The following is a 17,137-nucleotide window of genomic DNA, read 5'->3' as shown; positions in this document are numbered from 1 at the left end:
AATACGACTCCTCCTACTAGTTAACATTTATTCAGTGCTTACAATGTCCCAGACACCATTTTAAAACATTTTTAGAAAAAAGACTAAATTTATCTTTAGTCCCACTCCGCTTTGGTCTATGCAATTCCCTCCTAATTCCTCAAGCTGTCCTTTCATGTCCCCACTGCCCTCCCACTTCCCTGACCTCCCCCAACACTGACGCTTCTCTCTGCTTTGGCATTCATCACAGAGTTCCTCATTACTTTCCTCCCCTGCCTGTGCAAGTGCGTGTGCACAAGCGTGTGCATACACGCACACACAAACTCCTGTTTCCAAACTCCTGTTTGCTCTCTCTAGCTTTTAGAAGACAGAAGGTAAAGAAGTCACCGAATTAAATGACTTCACTCTGTACTGTAAAAGGTAAATAAACCACCCAACCTTCCAAGAGGTGCCAAAATGCATAACTTATACAAGGTTACTGATTCGCCAAGTATAGTTTGAATTATTACGCAGCCTGAAAATGACCAAAATTGGATGGAAATTTCAGTAAGTGTCCAGGAAGATAATTACACAGGGAGGCCAACTGTCAACCACTCACCTGAGCCAGATTTTCCTAACTGTATTCCTTCCTCTGCTTCGGAACTCACAGTCTAAGCGGCTCCTAACTGTGGGTCTAGAGAGCGCAGACCTGGAGGACGGGTGGGGAGTCAAGCAGGGAGATTCAAAACCTAGTGTTTGGAGATGGCGAACACCTACAGCTTGTTGCTGAATTTTTTAAAACACTGCAACACGTTAAGAATATGTTCTGCCAGGTAGAATAAAAATACGCCCAAAGAGCTTGAATTCTTATGAGCAGCCAAGAGCTAACTGTGAAAGGAAGCTCAAAGCAGCAGATGAAGACGTAGGGGGGAAAAACCCTTCGACTACTGAGTTGGGTGGGTCCAGCTAAAGAACAGCAAAATAATACATCCCGCAAAAGGACTTGCTGATTCTGTTTATTTACATGTGAACCAACTGGCTTTAGTGAACGTCCATCTTCCTTCCAATACTGTACAGCTATGGTTTTCAACCCTCGCTTGCACATCAGAATCACTTGTGGAGCTTCAAAAATAAGAAAATTACTGGCATCCAGCTCCAGGGGAGAACCACTGAAGGAGAAACAAGAATGATCAGCCACACCTACAACAGGGTCTGGGCCACAACATAATGGTGGAAAGAGGGAAGTCTGGTAACACCTGCAGCCATTTAGTCCCCACATGTCCTCCGCCTCCATCTCTAAGACCAAGTGGCTGAAACGACCAACCATCCATCTATCTCCATCACTGAGCACCTCTTGGGCCAGCACTGAGTACCAGGGACACATGGAGAACAACACTGGTGGACCTGCTCTCAAGGAGCCTCCATTCTAGGGGAAACCACACCAGGGAGATTTAAGTGACCCTATTCTCTCTTACAAAAAAGCAACTGACAATGGGTGCCCCAAGCAATTTCAACTAGTCTTACTGAACTTAAGTCCTTTTAGCCCACGGCTTCTAATTCATTCCTAGGAGAAGTGTTTTATGTTGTGTTGTGTTTAAGGAACTGGAAAGAGTCTTCTCTAAATGTGAGGGGAATTATGCTAGTTTAAACTTCAACATCCTCTTTGCCAGGTTGACAAATTCTAGTTCTTTTCATTTTCACCAATCTCCAGGTCTATAAATCCACAACCCCTGCCTGTCCACTCTCATTCCAACTCACAGGCCAGGCGGTACCCAACACGTTACTCTACCCAACAGCTTGACCCAGACAATCAAACAATATTTGCTCAGTGCCCCTTACTGGCCGCCCATCCTCAGAATGCATAACCGGAGTGTTCCAAAATCAAATTTGTCCCATCGGCATTCTGGATTTCATATTTTTTCTTTTAGATTTTTCATTTGGAACAAATGCCCATCACAAGTTTAGGGAATATAAGAGATGTACAAGACTCTCTTTGAAGAATATTTAGTCTTTTAGTAAAAACTAAATTAAATAGATATATAACATATTAATATTACAGAATATTACATACTGATTCAGAACTAAAGTGTATAAAGAATAGGGACAATAGACTAGTCAGAGCGTGAAACTCCACTGAAGCAAGCCTTGAAAGAAGGGTTCGGGCAGGCGGAGCCAGCACTGACCAAGCAGGATGTTCTAAGGAGGACCGAGGGCCCATAGATGGGAGAAATGATGGCAGAAACCAGCCTGACTGAATCAAGGGAGGACTCATCAGGTGAGCGGCAGGAAATAAGACCGAATAGGTAGGAGGAGGAGTTAACACAGAGCTCTGAAACCAGATGTGGCTCACCTGTGACACGGTCAGACACACAGAGGTGTGGCAGGCCCCTGAGAAGGAGGAGGCATGATGGAAACTGTTGTAGGCACACAGATAAAACTGCCGTCATCAACGCTCTGACTGAGCCTGTGACAAATGACTGACACACCAATTATTTTCAACAAGAATCCCATGAGGGTTGTTCATACCACTTCCATTCGTAGCAGCAAAAATCACATCAAAGTATGCCAAAGTCCCATATTGACAAATTAGAAATTCAAATGGCTTCCCACCAACTTTGCTGGGCTTTTCATGCTCCCATTTTCTCCACTTACAGATTATTACTATTCGAGGAGCCACTGACAAACAGGAAGATAAACAGCCAACTAGCTGGCGATCTACCAGTAATTCTGTTCTCTAAACATCTGACCATCAGCTGTATGTCAGGCCCAGTGTTTGTTGCTGTTTGAGTCAAGCTACAACACAGCAAGCCTTTCATTCCGTCTCTCAAAGAAGGTATAACACCTGGAAAGGAAACACAATCTTGTTTATAGTAGCCCACAAGAGAGGATCTGGTGAGTTCATTTTTCCCATAATTCATCAAGTACTTATTCCATGTCTTTTCTAACCAGTGTGGAATTAGCAGCAAAGGAAACGAAGATCCTGCCCTCATGAAGCCTATATTCTGTGGGGCAGGCAGACAGACAATAAGCGAACAGTAGAAATATAACATCAGGCACTGATAATTTCTATGGGAAAAATACAAGGAAGGAAACAGAGAGGGACAGGCTGCACTATCTTGGATGTTCTGGGAAGACTGCACTGAGGACAGAGCAAACACCTGCGTGGTATCTGAATAAAGCGAGGGAGCAAGCCATGTGCTATGTGGGGAAAGAGTTCTGCTCCAGGCAGAGGCACCAGTAAGTGCAGAGGCCGAGGCCAGACGGCAAGGAGGCCCCCATGGCTGCAGCACACGGAGCAAGAGGGAGGGAAGGTGGTGCCAGATTATGGCAAGGATTTCAGATTTCTTTTCTTTTTATAAAGTATGCTTTTTGGTAAGGAAGATGGGCCCTGAGCTTACATCTGTTGCCAATCTTTCTCTTTTGCCTTTCTCCCCAAAGTCCCAGTACACAGTTGTATATCCTAGTTGTAGGTCATTCTAGTTCCATGTGGGACGCCGCCACTGCATGGCCTGAGTGGTGTATAGGTCCATGCCCAGGATCCGAACCTGCAAACCCTGGGCTGCCAGAGCGGAGCACGTGAACTTAATCACTATGCCACCAGGCCAGCCCCAGCATTTCAGATTTTATTCTTAATACCACAAGCAGGCAAGGATAAAACTCCTCTTCAGTTTATGGTTATGTAATACAATAATAATAACGCCTCATTCCTTACTAAGAATCTGGAAAGCCTTCCAAGCCCAGGCTACTACAGAAAAGACGACAGACAGATCCAAGAAATAATTAAATGCAAAGAGCGATTTCAATAAGGAAGAAACCACCAGATATATTTAGAGTGCGTTTCCTAGCCTCCAGAATGTTCAACTCATAAAATCCAATAGAAATTAAATTAGAATATTTCCAAATTCATTGATGACTTTAATCATTAGGGATGCCCCCAAGTAGAATATTCTCAATTGTTTTAAGCAGAGGATAGAAGAGTCTTCTTGTGTAAAACAAAATAGGCTATCAAGTCCTTTCCCATCAGAGTTTACACTTCGACATGAGCCATGCCTCAGTAAAGAGTCTTGGGAGAGACTGCAAACACTGAGTCACTAACTTATTAACTAAAGCCACAGAAGTGGATGCTCAGCTGGAAAAGTCAAAATGACAATGTTCTCATCTTTAAGACAGTAAGCGCAAGATGCAAAAACTGCCTGTTTCCTGCTTGGTGGATGCTTTGTAGCTTCTGTAGACATCTTAATCATCACTTAATTATATCATAAGGAGCATAAATCAAAGAAACATCAACAGGATGAGATCCTCTGTTTTTCAGGAAAACACACGATCAGCAGATTTAGATTGCTGTCCACAGACAGAGGACAAAAGCCTTAGAGCGGCAATGCTTTAGGACAACACCATGTCTGCTACGTAACAGCGAGCAAACAGCCTTTCTAAACCCGGGGTAAGCAGAGAGCTGATCCCCAGAGGTGAGTGCCCTCTGCATATCTCTGAAGCCACTTCAACCTCCGGCAGAGAGAAATATGAGACACTCACAACCCTGACAAAACCAGGCAGAGGCAATAACTGAGAGGTTAATTACGCGTTAATTTCCAGGATATTTCTCAACTATGAGAGCAGCTCTATTACCATGGTAGAACAAGATCTTTTTGCCATTTTACTTAGATAAAGAATCAGTGCTTGGGGCTGGCCCCGTGGCCGAGTGGTTAAGTTCACGTGCTCCGCTGCAGGCGGCCCAGTGTTTCGTTGGTTCGAATCCTGGGCGAGGACATGGCACTGCTCATCCAACCACGCTGAGGCAGCGTCCCACATGCCACAACTAGAAGGACCCACAACGAAGAATACACAACTATGTACTGGGGGGCTTTGGGGAGAAAAAGGAAAAAAATAAAAAATCTTTAAAAAAAAAAGAATCAGTGCTTGCCTAAGGCATAACAGAAATGAGGAAAAGCAAATTATGTTTAACACTTTTCTTGAATACAGTTTTGCAAATCAATCAATTAATTGCCATTAAAATAAAGAGGAAAAACTGTGAGGCTTAAACAGCCATAGAAAGTTTACATACGTCTGCTAAATAAACAAAAACTTAAGGGGAAAAAAATCATCTTTGTTCCACTCCAACTGTATATACTGGGGTTTTACTTGTAAAAGGCAGCCTATGAATAGGGGAAACAGTTTAATAGACATACTTATTTTTCTTTTAAAAATTTATTTTTCCCTGGTTTTAGAAGCAATGGGTTGATTATAGAAAATCCGGAAAATAGAGAGAAGAAAATATCATCCGTAAATGTGTCACTAAACATATCCATATTTTGATCTATTTCCTTTCAATTAATACAAACACATGCCTCTCTTCATTTTTTAGCAAAATTAGGATCACACTGAGTAGATGATATATTATATTTGTAAGCATTTCATCTGTGATAAAATACTTTTTAAATATGGTCACACAATTATTCACAACAGCCAAGACTTGGAAGCAACCGAAGTGCCCATCAGTGGATAAATGGATAAAGAAGATGCGGTATAGATATACAATAGAATACTACTCAGCCATAAAAAAAGACAAAACTGTGCCATTTGCGACAGCATGGATGGATCTTGAGGGTATTATGCTAAGCAAAATAAGCCAGACAGAGAAAGACAAATACCATAAGATTTCACTCATAGATGGAAGACAAACAAACACACACATAAATAAGGAGAACAGATAAGGCAGTGCGGGGAGGTCAAAAGGAGTAAAGGGGCACATATGTATGGTGACAAATAAAAACCAGACTATTGGTGGTGAACACGATGCAGTCTATGCAGAAGCTGAAATATAATAATGTACACCTGAAATTAATACAATGTTAGAAGCCAATATGATGTCAATAAAATAATTAAATATGGTTGCATCAACATGCCATTACACGGATGTGTCATAACTGACTTAACTACCCCTCTCCTGTCCTATCCAATATGCAAGATAAACCAATGAATTTTGATGTCACAGAGTAGAAAAAGGTCATTGTTATGGTTTCAGAATCCACACTGTACCTAACCTTTAAGAAACTACCACTTGTCAAGCTCTGGCATGGTATCAAAGAAGAACATCCATAATTATCTGAAAGGTTATTTCAACACTCCTACATTTCCCAATTACATATCTGTGTGAGACCGCATTCTCAGTTTATACTTCAACCAAAACAACCTATCAGCAGACCACATGTAGAAGCAGACAGGAGAACCCAGCCAGTTTCCATTAAAGCGGGTGAAGAAACAGGTTTGCAAAAAATGTAAACTCTTCTCACTAAATTTTTTTTTGTTTTGGAAAATAGTTACTCTTCCTTTAAAAGAAATCATTAAAGAGATTTGCACACATGTAAAACAATGCTATTCATCTCACTATTTTTTTCGTTTTGGAAAGGTTATTTTTCACTACAAACAGTCTTTTTGCTAACATGTAATGGGTTTATTGTTATTTTTATCATATAAGTGAATTTTTAAAATTTCTCAGTTCTGGGGGCCGGCCCCAGGGCTGAGTGGTTAAGTTCATGTGCTCCACTTCGGCAGCCCAGGGTTTCACCAGTTCAGATCCTGGGCGTGGACCTAGCATGACTCATCAAGCCACGCTGAGGCGGTATCCAACATAGCAGAACCAGAAGGACCTACAACTAGAATACACAACTATGTACTGGGGCGCTTTGGGGAGAAGAAGAAGAAGAAAAAAAAGATTGGCAACAGATGTTAGTTCAGGGCCAATCTTAAAAAAAAAAAAAAATTTCTCAGTTTTAATTCCTAACAGTAACTATCAATAGATATTACAACAGAAAAACTTCTTTGGGGGTCCTCAAATGCTTTTTAACAATGCTTTTAAAGAGGTCCTGAGATCAGAAAGTTTAGTTTGCAAACCACTAGGCTGTAGAATTAAGAGTCCCTGCAACAAATAAATAAACCCAGGTACTACATTTTATTTGTTTGTAACTGACTTCTGCTTAAAATGAGACTGCTCCAAGCCCTTTTACAGATCAGCAGTGTCTTCTTTGAGTGGAATCCTTCTCTGGCCCACATTTAGTCTCTAAATAATTAGACCCCCAAACACTGTACTTAACACAGTTCAGCATCCTATTACCAAAACCTTTTGTAAAGCAGATATTGCAAGGAAAACAGGGCCCCACAAAATCAGAGATGTACATCTCTAACCACAACTACCTCTCTACTTGTTGGTTAAAAAAAAAAACAAAAAATGTCAAAATCCATCTGGGGTAAGAGCAGAGCGATTCAGATGATGGCACCTGACACTCACTCATCTTCACAGTTATTATCATCTTATACTTCCTCCGACCAACATTACACAAGCAGTTCTGCGAATGCTGCAGGCCGAACGATGCACACAGCCTTCCAGCTCTCAGTGTCCAGAACTCACGGGAAACTAGAAAACACCCATTAGGTTCCCGTTACAGCTTTACTTTCTAATCAGTAACAATGCAATCAAAACACCGCTAACTATGATAGATCTTCCTAGTATCTCAAGAACACGAATTCATGCCGTTGTCCTGTGTTTCCATAACATAGTTTCTACAAAGGAACAAAACGGTCATATCTAAAAAACCAGGTTGAAAATAAAAAACTTTTCCATTAAAATACGTATTTACTGAGTGTGCAGCAGGTGCCCAGCACACTTCTCAACCCTAAGGATAAAGCCCTGAGCAAAGTTCCTGCTCTCGTGAGGCTTCTATTCTAATGGGCGAAGCAGACACTCGACAAAGGAGAAGCAAGGAGGTGTGCTGGGTTTTAACAGAGGAAGCCCAGAAGACCCTGAAACCAGGCTGCAGAAATCCAGGGAGATCATCAGGATAAAATACGGCCCCAGGGAGAGCCCTTCGTAGACATGTGGTGGCACAGCCTTTAAGTATAAGTAAGATTAATGAGAAGACAGGAGGGGCTCCAGACCAGGAGTGTGGCCTATTCAGAAATCCCAACTCGCCTGGGGAGAGAGTGAAGTCACGAGCCAAAATGGAAGACCCTGAGAAGAAACCAGCGTGGTGGAGGAGAGACAACACAGAGGTCCGTTTAGACATGCCGTGTTTTAGATGCCCATGAAACATGCAAGTGAACTTTGTGTAAAGGAAGCATTGGATGTAAGTGCTTGCAGCTCAAGAGTCGGATAACAGCTAGAAACAGATTCGGGAGCCAAAGTCCACAAGCTATGGAAACTGCTGATATTACTCAATAGGGCGATAAAGGTACCCCCAAATCCCCAAATATAAAAGGGTGGGTAAAGAAGAGGAGCCTGCAAAGGAGACTGAAGGGGAGCATCCAGAAAGGAAAGGAAAATCTAGTGAGCACAAGGTCTCAGAAGCTCAGAGATCTGAGACTGTTTCAGAATGGAAGATGTTCTCAGGAGTGGTCGACTCTGTCAAGGAAGACGCTTGGTGGTCGAGAGCAGACCGAAGTGACCTCTGGACTCAGCAACAAGGAGGAAGGATTCCCCGCAAGGCTGGATTCTCGGATGTGTGACCTTTGCAGTCCCCATGCTCGATGGGCCTCATGCTTGGTTTAATCCTTTGCTGTCGCCATCTTGAAACTCATAATACTTTTTGAACTACGAGCCCCACATTTTCATTTTGCACTGGGCCCTGCACATTGTGTGGCCAATTCTGCCTCTCTGAGATCAGTTTCAGTAAAGTGATGGAGACAAAAAAAAAGACTATAGTGGCTTGAGGAGTGAGTGAACGAGAATGAGCAAACTGAGACAGGTGGTGGACAGATTCAGGTGGCCCCCATGATCCTCGTGTCACCCCCTAGCATCATCCTCTCCCTCTGAGTATGGGCAGCACCTGTGACTCACTTCTAATCAACAGAACATGGCAAAGGTGACAGGATGTCACTCTCATGACTGCATCTTGCTGGCGTCTCTCTCTCCCCCTTGCCATCTGTGAGGAAGCAAGCTGCCAGGAAGTAAGTGAAATCCCAGCCAGCCCTGGAAATGGAAATGACCTGTAAGAACTGAGGGCAACCTAAGTCCACAACTGCAAAGAAGTGAATTCTCCCAACAAGCTGAGTGAGCCCAGCATCCAATTCTTCCCCATTTGAGCCTCTGATGAGACCACAGCCCTGGTGCAAATGACGATTGCAGCCTGGTGAGACTCTGAAGCACAGAGAAGCTGTGCCTGGATTCCTGACCCTTAGAAACTGTGAGATAATAAATGTTGTGTTGTTTTAAGCCACTAAGTTTATGATAAATGGTTATGCAGCAGTGCAAGCCAGAAGGTAAAATATCCTCTCAAGAAGTTTAATCAGAGGAAAGGAAAGAGAGAGCGGCAGCCGAAAGAGGAGGGCACCAGGGAACGCTTGGGTTCCACAGTGTTTGTTCTATTTTGTTTTTGTTTTAAGAAGCGAGAGACGTGAGCATTCATAAATCCTTATGAGAAAGGAACACCAGGACCAAGGTTGAAATAGGAGATGATGATTGTGGAGAAAATGAGTTTTAGGAAGTGAGGAGGATGCTTCTCACACTATAAACAGAAAAATGAGAAAAGGATCCAGGAGAAAGCAGATTTGCAAAGGGGCAGTGGGGAGAAGAGAGAATGGCCTTCATGTGACCATTTTATTAGTAGTGGAAAATCTGCTGAGAGTGAGGGACAAGTAGGAGGGATGGGGTGACCATGAAACTGGAGATTAAGAGGTGCTGAGAAGACTGGAAACAGTCGCTATGGAGAGTGAGAGTGCTGATGAGGAAAACATTTAATTTTCAGGCAGTGTTGAGGTCCCAGTGAAGCTGGGGACCAGATTTTGTAGTGGCATCTGTGTAACTTTCTCTGGCAGACCTGGCAGTCCAGGGACAGGTGTGGGGACAGTGGGCCGCTAAATCCTCCAGGGTGGGGATGTGCCAAGACAGCAGACGGAAGGGAATTCAGTGTATTGATAAGTGCATAGTGGAAATGCTGGCCACCGAGTTAGCAAAGTAGAGGCGGGACGTGACTGACAGGCAGGGTGACAGCAGGGGTGAGAGACTGGACGTGCGCCTGGAAGGGGAAAAATCTGATGTTACTTGGGATAGCCTGTCTGATGAACTGGAATGACAGAAGGTTCTGGCCAGCAAGTGGGATCTCTGAATTTCAGATCAGAAGCAGCTCCCAGTACTAACAAGATCTAGAACGGTGACTCTGAGGGTTACCCTCTCATCCCACTTTGAGCATTGAAAGTCCCATGTCTGAAATGCCCAAGACCCAGGCAACCTGGGATGGTTTCAAAACTGAAAGTTTAACAACCACCGAAGCCTAGAGCAGAAGACCACGATACAGGTGCCAATATTTTCAACGAAAAAGGAGATATGACCAGTAAATGACAGCACTGAGGAGGAGACAGAAGAGGATTAAAATGAGCCTCAAAGGAGCAGCGAGGAGAAGAGTAAGGATCTGACAGTGGAGGAGCAGGGGCCCTACCCCACGGTGTGCGAGAAAGGGCGGTCTCCACTCACGAGGACCCGAGGCAGCAGTAAGCTGGGAGAGCCGGGTATCAGTGAGGCCCAGGAGAAGCTGGCTGACCATGGGGCAAGAGTCACAGCTCACGGTGGAAAAGTCTGGAAGGCTAGGGTCAGAGGGGGAAGCACAGAGCAGTTCCAGAAGGAAAGTCCCAGGAATCCCAGGGCTGGGGGAAGCCGGAGAGAAAGGGAATGGGGTGGGAGGTGGGATGGTTGGCTGGTCAGACACACTAAATGGCAACCAGAGGGGAGCTGGTGTCCCAAGTCTGTGGGACATGACCATAGGTGTATTTTAAGACACTGAGACGGCTGTTTGGTGTAAAGATATACATTCATGCTGAAGAAAAGAGATTAGAAATTTTCTAAGCTCCAGAAGGAGTTCCTCTGGGCCTTGTCTAAAAGTCCTTTCCTCTTGAGACTTAATTCTCAGATGTCTGTTTCACAGATAATCGTCTGTGTTCTGATATTCAAACCGTCGCTCAACCTTCAGATTCTTCCTAAATCTCTCATATTTCACTAATAACATGTGTATGTTCACTGAATCCAGAAAACCCCCACGGATTTGCTGATATAACTGTCGATAACTAACACAGAAATATATTTCTTGACAATAAAATGCCAAAGTTATTACATCACTATGGAAGGAAGAAGGGGAGAGTATGTGTTGTGTTGTGTTGTGTCACGATGAGTTGTGTTTTCTGTCATGTTGTGCACACATACGTGTGCGTACATGTGTGTTAAGATTACACCGTCTGGAGATTTACTGTTTCAGTAAAAACTTTTTAGTATTATTTAGAAAAAAAAAAAAATGCAGAAAAATCCCCTCAACTCAAGAACAGCTCAAGTATTTCTGTTCGGTCTAACCTGCTCTCAAGTTGTGGGGAAGACAGAGTCAAGCCAGGCCCAGGGGGCAGGGCCCTAACCAAACAAAACAGGACAGTGAGCTCACAGGTGGCCAGGAGATGTGATGGTTACTCAGCACTCAGGACCTGGGAGGGTGATCAAGGGCCCTCTGCCTCCTCTCACACGGCCCACAACTCCTCGCTCCCCGTCTTCCCCGTCAATTCCAGGCCGGGCTTCACAAAGGAGAACCGGCACCCTCAGGCCTCACCGGGGTGCTCCTGCAGTTTCTCAGGATCTGGGGAAGCGACGGAGTCAGATCCTTGCCCAGCCTCAGCCCAGTACCCAACGGAGCTGGGTGGAAAGCCAGAGGCTCATCAGAAACTAGACACAGAAACTGGAGCAGAAACCACCCCCAACTAAGCCCAGTTTCTACAAACGCAGTTACCAATAAAGAAATATTTCCAAATCACTTCATTGGATACAGAAACAGAATTCTTTTATAAATTAAAGCTTTCAAAAGCTAAGCCAGCATTACTTAAGAAGGCATGTACCACTGCTATTGAAAATTTTATTTTTATATAAATAAATATGAATGTGCACAAGGTAGATGAGAACCCTATGATAATAAGGGTAACCCGTATGTTTTCTTAAATGAAAAGACAGTGCAAATGTACCTACCAAAAAAAATGGTGTGCGTGATCTGTTTGTCTACATCAATATTACGTCATCACCAAATATCTGAGCACACCTAGGCCAGGCCGGAGTGTGGTCAGGTAGTAGAGACAGCAAGACAAGTCACAGCCACTGAGTAATTATCACACCACGATGAAGGCAAGCATTATCTTTTCTCATTAGATAGGTACTAGCAGAGACTGAAAATACTGTTTCCATGCTGGATGCCCAAGAAACCACATCTCCTAATCCCAATTGAGGAATAAGAAGCAAATTAAACTCAGGGCATATCGAGCGTTCTGTTGTTGTTGTCACACGTCTGTGTTTTTTCATATCCACAACTACTATGGAGAAAGAGAAGGCAACAAGCAAAACAATTTCAAATCAAGTGCTATTTTGCTAAGATGAAGTACTTCAAAATACTTATCAGTCCTCTGATTTTCACTGGGTAGTCGCATTGTACCGGAAGTGGATACCTTCAAAGAAAATGCACAGTTTAATCAGCAAGATCCCAGACATTGAACAGAACATGAATAAAATAAAGGAGATCAAACTTACTGAGCATACAAAGACATTTTTAAAGGGCAAGCAAAGGGCAACTCCACCAGAGTCTGACAGAGATGTCTGGGCATTTGAAGACATCTTGAGGGAAAAATAGTTTATGCCTGCAGGAGAGACAGCCTCTTATAGATAGCAAAGACACGAAGTCCAAAACCATAACAAGACACAACTTTTTATTTAGTCTGCTGTTCGGTTGAACCCACAAGTTCAAGTTCACACATTTGAAGGACCAGATTACTCAATGACCCGTGGGAAGATCTCAAGGTTTATTCTGACCTCAGATGCATTTTCTTGTTTATGCTTTAATCAGGAACAAAGTTTTCAAAAATCATCCTTTAGTAAGATTAAGTTTGCCTAGGATATTGCCCCACACTTGTCACCTGTTCAAGGCAGAAGGGACAAAAGTTTACACAGAATGAACACTAACCTCTTTAGATACCTGCAGGCCCTTGTTCAAGGCAACAAATTAAAAAGATGACAGTAAGAACGCACCTCCCAACAGTCGAGGTTCCTGCCAGCGGTGAAGAAAAGCACCCCGAACAAGAATTTACCACCAGCCCCATTCCCCTTACCAAGAAACTCTCTTTCCAGAAATCAAAAAAGTCCCAGTTCAAGTTCAAAGGGAGACGCTGTGGCAACTTCAGAAAGCAGGGAAGTTTGCATATCCATCTCTGTGGGCAACTGAATGACCTCATAAGGCATAGAAACAAGAGCAAACAATGAAAAACAAACTGTTCCAGCTCTGGTACCAGTTACTGACCTTCCAGACCAGTGGAACATGTTGTCTCTGGCAGCACAAGGAGAATGTGCATAAACACATAAACATCAGCTACGCTGCTTGGAAGCAAATACCCTCTATACAAGCTAACTGAAATCTAATCTATTAACGAAAACAAACATCGTCCGCTTTGAATGAGCACCCTCATTAGGCAGTGTGACACTATATATATATATATATATATATACACACACACACACACACACACAAATCAAATGCACTAGGACCTCCCCAACCGGCATGTGCACCATCCCCAGCCCAACATTCACACAGCTTAACCATGCCCCATTCACCTTTCCAACTACTTATAAGTACCCTCCCCAACTAGAGGAGGTTGAGTTTCAGTATTCATTATAATGCCACATAATACTGAGAGCCTAAAGCCTTTAAAATTGAAACTTGCACTCTTCAGGGTCATAATTCATGATATTACTGTCCAGTCATGAAATGTGCTGAGATTATCCTCTTTTGGGGCAAGTGTTTAACCTAGTGGAAAAAAAACCTGCAATCAGGTGAAGAAGGTCGTTGAGCTCTAGTCCCAATTCTGGCCAAAGAGCTGTGTGACCCCCAGGCTGAAGGGTCCGCCTCTTGAAACCAAGGAGGTTCTTTCCAGTTCTAGATGGTTGTTACTAAATTAGAAAACATCAAATCTGGATGAAGGCAAGGAGTGCAGAATTACAACTGCAGAGGCACACACGACATTTATGTGGAGAACTAACATCAGCTCTGGTCCACAGTGTAGCTGAATTCCTGCCCCCAGCCCGACACACAGAGATCCAGCCTCTCCTGTGACACAGCCCTGATTCATTAGGAACACTGGGAGAAAGAACCCCAGAGACACGATGGAGACAGGTGCCATGGAAAATCCTGAAAACTGTTTACAAACAATGCTGTTTGGCTCACATCTGATTCACCTGAATTCTTTCCAAGGGTATCACAGTGGACACGTGATACCTAAAAAACTAGTTAGGCCCCATGAGTTAACCAGCTCTTCCTGCTCCTCGTTTCGTGCCCCACCCCTCCCATAACACAGGAAGCGCTGCATAGCTCTCAACATGAAAAGTGTCATAAGACCTGGCAGATACTTAAGAGTGCAGCTCTACTCTGCCCGTAAAAAATGTAAAAAAAACCAACAGGGTTTAATAAAACACACACACCCACTTCACCCAACAGCACTGATCCCTAATATGGTACACATTTCCTACTGTAGTTCATGTTTTAAAATGCTGACTGTGACCCACAGTATAAAAAAGAGAGTTAGACCCACTGGAGAATGAATGTATACACAAAACGTAGTATAGACATACAATGGAATAAGAGAATTGTGACACATGCTACAACATGGATGAATCTTGAAGACCTTATGGACGTGAAATAAGCCAGTCACGAAAAGATGAATACTGTCTGCTTCCACCTATGAGGTACCCAGGGTAGTCAAATTCACAGAGACAGAAAGCAGAACGGGGACTGCCGGGGAAGGAGCGAATAGGGAGTTAGTGTTTAATGGGAAAGGAGTTTCCATCCGGGAAGATGAAAAAGTTCTAGAGATGGATGGTGGTGATGGTTGCACAATAATGTGAATAAACTGAATGCCAACGAACTGGACACTTAAAAACGGTTAAAATGGTAAATTTTACATTATGTATGTTTTACCACCAGAAAAACAAAAACAGAAAACACTGAGTTAGAAAGCAGACAACAACTGGGAAATTCCCCTAACAGCTGAAGGCTTTCTATACCAGGCGATATTAGTGAAATCAGGAAATCAGCACAATTGGGAAGAACTATCTACAGTCGTATTCTGTAGCATTAGTGTGAGATAACAGAAAATATATATAGTGGTCTCTCCCCTCGTTCCTGGCCCAGAGCACCAGGAACTTGTTTTACTATTTGCTCTTTGACCCCTGTCCTCAACACAGGGCTCATGAACCCTTGTAAATTCCTAAGTGATAAGAGCACTAGGAACATCTTTTTCTAATGAGGCAACTCTGGAGGGGCTCCTGGATGGCTCCTGGATGGTGACTGGTCACCAAAAAGACCAAGCCATGATGACAAGCTTGGACTTTTCAGCCCCACCCCCCATCCTCCAGAGAGGGGAGAGGGGCTGGAAATGGAGTTAATCATTGATCCTGCCTACGTGAGGAAGCCTCCGTAAAAATCCCCAAAGTACGTGGTTCAAAGAGCTTCTGGGTTGGTGAGCACATCCATATACCGGGAGGGTGGTGCGCCCCAAATCCACAGGTCAGGAGCTCCTGTGCTCAGGACCCTCCCAGACCTCACCCTACGTATCTCTTCCTCTGGCTGTTCATCTTTCTCTTTTAATAGACTGGTAAACGTAAGTGTTTCCCCGAGTTCTGTGAACTATTCTAGCAAATGATCAAATCCAAGGAGGAGGAGGTTATGGGAATCCCCGATTTGTAGCCAAGTCGGACAGAAGTTGTGGGTAACCTGGGGACCTACTACTTGCGATTGGCATCTGAAGAGGAGAGCGGGCAGTCTCGCGGGACTGAGCGCTGAACCTGTGGGATCCGACATTGTCTCCAGGTAGACAGTGTCAGGATTGAGTTAAATCGTAGGTCGCCCAGTCAGTATCAGAACTGCTTGGTGGGAGAAAATCTCTATACATCTGGTGTCACAAGCGTTGTGAGTACGGTGGTAGTAGGAGAGTAAAGGAGAAGGACAGGAGGAAAGTGTGTGGTTTTTCTCCTAAAACAAGTAGAATCCTAATAGTGTACTCAACTTACACTATAGCTCCTTAGTTTTTCCCAGCTATAAAAGAAATAAGGATGTTTACTATAAAATTAAAGAAAGTTCGCAATGCTCAGAAAATATCTGTTGACGAAAAAGTTGAGAATGCTATGAAAATTTAATTAAGAAGAACAGAAATTATCAGACCACTGAAGAAACAAAGGATATCTCATTAATTAAAGCTTCCCAAATTATTTTGGGATCAGTAATGTGCCATCTCTATTAAAAACTAGGAAAAGAGGAAATTAAACATTGATTTCACCCAGTAAATCAAAAAGAGTATAATCGGATGGTTTTGGGGTTGAACCCGATGCAGTCTACACAGAAGCTGATAGATAATGATGTACACGTGAAATTACATAATGTTAAACACCAACATGACCTCAATAAAATAAAAATCGTCTTTTTAAAAAAGAGCATAATCATGCAAGGTTTTTTTTTTAATCAAAAAATTCTTTTCTAGGGGCTGGCCCTGTGGCCGAGCGGTTAAGTTCGCACGCTCCGCTGCAGGCGGCCCAGTGTTTCGTTGGTTCGGGTCCTCGGCGCGGACGTGGCACTGCTCATCGAGCCACGCTGAGGCGGCGTCCCACGTGCCACAGCTGGAGGGACCCACAACAAAGACTATACAACTATGTACTGGGGGGCTTTGGGGAGAAAAAGGAAAAAATAAAATCTTTAAAAAAAAATTAAAAAATAAAAAAAAATTCTTTTCTAAAACTCCTTTTATTTTAAAGACATGCTGATTAATATCACAGTGTTTGCCCTTGCTTTTTTAGGTTGAGATCTGAGGATTTCAGCTCTCAAGAGGCCTTGCTCTCTTACCCTCATCTCACTCCTAGTGTCCCCAAGGACCAAGCCCTTTAAACTTACATCTATAAACCTATACTTATGACAACACATGTCCGCATTGGGAACTCTGGTCAAATAGGCCCAATGTTTTTACCACAAATGTAAATAAACATATTCACTTACAATCCACAGTTTTCTATTCACATACAACTCCAGTATTAAAGTCATTTTCTCCAAATAAACATTTGTGGGCGATTAATATTTCTGTGGCAGCAGTAGGCCAGGAAATACAATGAGTTGAACTAAGTTTTATTAAAGGTACT

At 43.3% G+C, this 17,137-nt stretch overlaps 1 protein-coding gene across 7 annotated transcripts in view; it reads right to left on the bottom strand.

Moving 5' to 3' along the window:
* FAM107B (family with sequence similarity 107 member B) overlaps nucleotides 1-17,137 on the bottom strand; it is a 76,837-nt gene that overhangs the window by 37,760 nt on the left and 21,940 nt on the right. The window contains exons 1-2 of one of the 7 annotated variants that reach the window (XM_070255260.1): nucleotides 13,072-13,186; nucleotides 12,352-12,414 (exon numbers count right to left, since the gene is read on the bottom strand). The exons of 2 other annotated variants lie outside the window; for them this stretch is intronic. The gene's annotated coding sequence lies outside the window, so the exon portion shown is untranslated. Of the gene's footprint in view, nucleotides 1-12,351; nucleotides 12,415-12,926; nucleotides 13,276-17,137 lie in introns of those variants that run through there. 4 more of the 7 variants (XM_023632040.2, XM_023632039.2, XM_023632041.2 and 1 more) reach the window with 4 other exon arrangements.

This window comes from Equus caballus, chromosome 29 (assembly GCF_041296265.1).
Source record: "Equus caballus isolate H_3958 breed thoroughbred chromosome 29, TB-T2T, whole genome shotgun sequence".
Classification (NCBI taxonomy): domain Eukaryota; kingdom Metazoa; phylum Chordata; class Mammalia; order Perissodactyla; family Equidae; genus Equus; species Equus caballus.
This window is presented reverse-complemented; position numbering and strand designations above follow the sequence as displayed.